Consider the following 5000-nt stretch of genomic DNA (forward strand, 5'->3'; position numbering starts at 1 on the left):
CTCTCTCTCTCACACACACACAACACTCAAACTCACCAGAACCAATATTCCTTGAAAAAATCAAATTATTATTATTATTATTATTATTATTATTATTATTATTATTATTATTATTATTATTATTATTATTATTATTATTATTATTATAACAGATCCAACGCATTTCGAACAACAGAATCTTAGCTTTCTATACACGTATGACGACGTCATGAGCGCTCCTGCGCACGCGCATTTGCATTCCATTGACATCTCAGATGCAGACTTAGAGACAACGATCTGTCGCCTTGCGAATGGGCATCGCCCAAGCATAAGATGACCTCAGCTCATCTTGAAAGAGAAAATTTCAACTTTCCCCCGTCACGGACCGTGCGTTTCGGTTGGTCGGGGCGGGTCCAGAGGTCCATGCTTGGTCTGTCATTTTCTGTCACGCTGTGATTCCTTACTTGTATCTGTGTATCCCTTTGCCTCATCTTAGTTCTTCCTGATTGATATACCATAATATTCTTTGGAGGTTTGAATTTCAAGTCAATGGCCCCTTTGGTGGGATTGTTCCATAATAATAATAATAATAATAATAATAATAATAATAATAATAATAATAATAATAATAATAATATTCTTTGGAAGCTTGAATTCCAAGTCAATGGCCCCCGTGGTTGGCTTGTTTCATAATAATAATAATAATAATAATAATTAATTAATAATAATAATAATAATATTCTTTTTGGAGGCTTGAATTCCAGTCAATGGCCCCTTTGGTGGGCTTGTTCCATAATAATAATAATAATAATAATAATAATAATAATAATAATAATAATAATAATAATATTCTTTTTGGAAGCCAAGTCATAATAATAATAATAATCCTTTTTACTGACTGCACTGGAGCAAGGGCCCGTGCTGGTATAAGGCCAGCGTGGTTAAAGAAGAAAAGAGGCCTCTAATAGGCACAATCATTTTGGGAAAAGTTTTTTTTTTTGGACTTCAGGAATTTTCAAATTGATTACACAGCAATTTTAAGGACAGATATACGTCATCTCTTCAGTAGCTGTCTGTGGAATGGAATGGATTATAGAATTTAGGCCACAGGCCAAGCACTGGGACCTATGAGGTCATTGGGAGCTGAAAGGGAAATTGAGAGTAGAAAGGTTTGACAGGTGTAACAGGGAGAAAGTCTCGCAGCTGCGCTTTGAAACAATTATTAGGAGAGGGTAGAGGAAAGTAAGATGGAAGAAAGTGAATATGAAAGGAGGTACAGTAAAAGGAATGAAAGGGGTCGCAGCTACGGGCCGAAGGGACGCTGCAAAGAACCTGAAGTTATGCCTACAGTGCACCACGTGAGGTGCACTGGCGGCACTACACTCCGGGAAATAGCTGCCTGAGGTATTTTGAAAAAGGTTCAATAATGAAAAAAGGTACACTATGGAATCCCTAGAAATTACCTAAGGAACCCCCAGAGATTACCTAAAGAACCCCCAGGGATTACCTAAAGAACCCCCAGAGATTACCTAAAGAACCCACCAGAGATTACCTAAGGAACCCCCAGAGATTACCTATGGAACCCCCAGATTTTACCAATGGAACCCCCAGAGATACCTATGGAACCCCAGAGAGTACCTATGGAACCCCCAGAGATTACCTATGGAACCCCCAGAGATTACCTATGGATACCCCAGAGATTACCTATGGAACCCCCAGAGAGTACCTATGGAACCCCCAGAGAGTACCTATGGATACCCCAGAGGTTACCTATGGAACCCCAAGAGATTACCTATGAACCTCCAGAGATTACCTATGGAACCCCCAGAGATTACCTATGGAACCCCTAGGGATTACCTATGGAACCCCCAGAGATTACCTGTGGAACGCCCAGAGATTACCTAAGGAACCCACAGAGATTACCTAAGGAACCCCAGAGATTGTCTATGGAACCCCCAGAGAGTACCTATGGAACCCCTAGAGATTACCTAAGGAACCCCAGAGATTATATACCTATGGAAACCCGAGAGAGTACCTAAGGAACACCCAGAGATTACCTATGGAACCCTCCAGAGATTACCTATGAACCCCCAGAGATTACCTATGGAACACCCAGAGGTTACCTATGGAACCCCCAGAGATTACCTATGGAACCCTCCAAGAGATTACCTATGCAGCCCTCCAAGAGATTACCTATGGAATTCCCAGAGATTAACTATGAAATTTCCTACCTATAGAACCCCAAAGTTTACCCATGGAATCCCCAAAGATTACCTAAAGAATTCCCCTACCTATCGAGCCCCACAAAAATTACGTATGAAATCTCCAGAGATTTCCTATGGAATCATCAGAAGTTATCTATAAGATCCCACAGAGATTACCTATGGAACCCCCGAGAGAATACCCAAGGAATCCCCAGAGATTACCCAAGGAATCCCTGTGCTCACTCGCGAACAGTCCACCCCATCTCCAACATTGCCGGAGTCACCTCGAAGGAGAAAGTGTCGTTGCTGGGGATGGAAGGAGCCAGTGTACCAGTGACCGACTGTGCGAGTGGACCTGTCCGCGCCCTTGTGAAGGCGGTACTGCGCATGTCCGGTGACTTCCCCCCTTAGAGGATTACCTGAGGAGACTCCTTGATTACCTCGGATTCCCGGCGTTTGGAAGGTAAAGAGGAAACGGGTTACTTTGGGGAAGTGGGTGAGGGGTTGTTTTGGAAGTGCCTTGGATGGTGATGAAGATGGCTGATAAATGGCTGTGCTTTCAGTATGCAAAAGTTAGTGAATTTGTATTTCTAAGTATGGGCGAGGATTGTGGGCGTCAACGAGGCCCCGAAACCCAAAGCACGAATAAATGGGTAATCGAGTGTGATTTACCATACTTTACAACTCTCATCATCTCGAATACTGAATGAAAATCTCAGAAAACAACGTCGCAGCCGAACAGGTCATCGAAGACCATTTGTTTCCTCAATCAAGATTGATACGAAGGCATACGGGTGGAATTTATTGGTCGGTTAGCTAAGTTTACGAGAGCGTTTCTAAGCGTGATTAAGCTTTGAGACGTCAAGGCTTCGATTCCCCTTTTCTCTGAATGTGGAAATAACTGTGGATGTAACGGTGACGTTTTCTATCCAAGGAGAAAAAAATGCATATGCCAGAGGTTGGTGGTGAAGGCGAGTCGACCTCAGAATAAAGTTCTATCCTTGACTTATAAATCCAGAGAGAGAGAGAGAGAGAGAGAGAGAGAGAGAGAGAGAGAGAGAGAGAGAGAGAGAGTACCGTGAAGTGAGTGAAGAGCTATAGAGGCTAATGTCAGAGAAAATAGAGGTATTTAGAGAGAGAGAGAGAGAGGGAGAGAGAAACACGAAATAAGTGACGAGTTATCAAGGCTTATAAAAGGGAAAATAGATGTCATGAGAGAGAGAGAGAGAGAGAGAGAGAGAGAGAGAGAGAGAGAGAGAGAGAGAGAGAGAGAGAGAGAACATGAAATGAGTGGAGAACTATCAAGGTTTGTTAAAGAGAAAATAGATGTAATTATATATACATATATATATATATATATATATATATATATATATATATATATATATATATATATATAGAGAGAGAGAGAGAGAGAGAGAGAGAGAGAGAGTGAGAGAGAGAGCTATCAGGCTACTGTAAGAGAAAATAGATGTATTTTGGGAGAGAGAGAGAGAGATAACATGAAATAATTGCAGAACTATCAAGACATGTCAAAATAGAAGATAGGTGTATCTGTATATATATAATACAAAGAGAGAGAGAGAGAGAGAGAGAGAGAGAGAGAGAGAGAGAGAGAGAGAAGAGAGAGAGAGAGAAACATGAAATGTAAGAGCTGTGAAACAAAATAAAAGAAAAAGATTAGATGTAGAGAGAGAGAGAGAGAGAGAGAGAGAGAGAGAGAGAGAGAGAGAGAGAGAGAGAGACGAAATAAGTTGAGAACTATCAAGGTTAATAAAAGAGGAAATGCATGCAACTGGAGAGAGAGAGAGAGAGAGAGAGAGAGAGAGAGAGAGAGAGAGAGAGAGAGAGAAGAAATAAGTGAGAACTAGCAAGGCTGATAAAAGAGGAAATGTATGCAACTGTGGAGAGAGAGAGAGAGAGAGAGAGAGGCGCAAATATATGCACATCGTGATAAGAATGAGAGATATTCTATTGCTAACATTCTATTTATAGCAATTCATTAATACCTTCATCATTATTACTATCACGAAACAAAACATCCTTCCTACCTCGGTGTCGAAATCCTACGCAGAAGAGAAATCCTACACGGTGCCCAGCCTCCTTCAGAGGGCATCACGTCATGGACAAAATCCTTGACGGGTATCCAAGCGATTGTTTTGGTATGCAAATACGCCTTAGTGGGTACGGGAGGGGGGTCAAGGTATAGAAGAGTCTGCCAGCGAGCCTTCTCTTCGTATGGGCATGATGCGAGGGCTTTGAAGTCATCTGAAAGTTTAGGAAGGAGATCTTGTAACTTTTAGACGAATTTTAGACAACGGCTACGTATACTTGGTTCTTCTAGACTTGGAGGAGTAGGATGTCTAAACCTTTAGACCGGTATTAGACGTCCAATAGAGTGAAAAATGAATAAATGTAGGAAAAAAATCTTGTAACTTTCAGACTTTTAGGAAGAAGACCTTGAAACTTTTAGACGACTTTTAGACTTTTAGAGAACGGCTACGTATACCTTGTTCTTCTAGACTTGGAGGAGTAGGATGTCTAAACCTTTAGACCCGTATTAGACGTCCAATAGAGGGAGAAATGAATAAATCGAGGAAAAAAATCTTGTAACTTTCAGACTTTTAGGAAAAAGAACTTATAACTTTTAGACGATTTTTAGACTTTTAAACAATGGCTACTTATACCTGGTTCTTCTAGACTTCGAGGATGGGGATGCCTATACCTTTAGACGTACATTAGACACCCAAGAGAGGGGGCCCACAATTCTAGGAAACAAAATCTTGCAACATGCAGACTTTTAGGAAAAAGATCCGG

General features: G+C 41.1%; 1 protein-coding gene across 3 annotated transcripts in view; it reads left to right on the top strand.

The window, feature by feature from the left end:
• The first annotated feature begins 2424 nt into the window (after positions 1-2424).
• LOC136830562 (chitooligosaccharidolytic beta-N-acetylglucosaminidase-like) overlaps positions 2425-5000 on the top strand; it is a 21990-nt gene continuing 19414 nt past the window's right edge. For 2 of the 3 annotated variants that reach the window (XM_067090072.1, XM_067090073.1), the window contains exon 1: positions 2425-2646. The gene's annotated coding sequence lies outside the window, so the exon portion shown is untranslated. The remainder of the gene's footprint in view (positions 2647-5000) is intronic. The other variant, XM_067090074.1, reaches the window with a different exon arrangement.

This window comes from Macrobrachium rosenbergii, chromosome 47 (assembly GCF_040412425.1).
Source record: "Macrobrachium rosenbergii isolate ZJJX-2024 chromosome 47, ASM4041242v1, whole genome shotgun sequence".
Taxonomy (NCBI): domain Eukaryota; kingdom Metazoa; phylum Arthropoda; class Malacostraca; order Decapoda; family Palaemonidae; genus Macrobrachium; species Macrobrachium rosenbergii.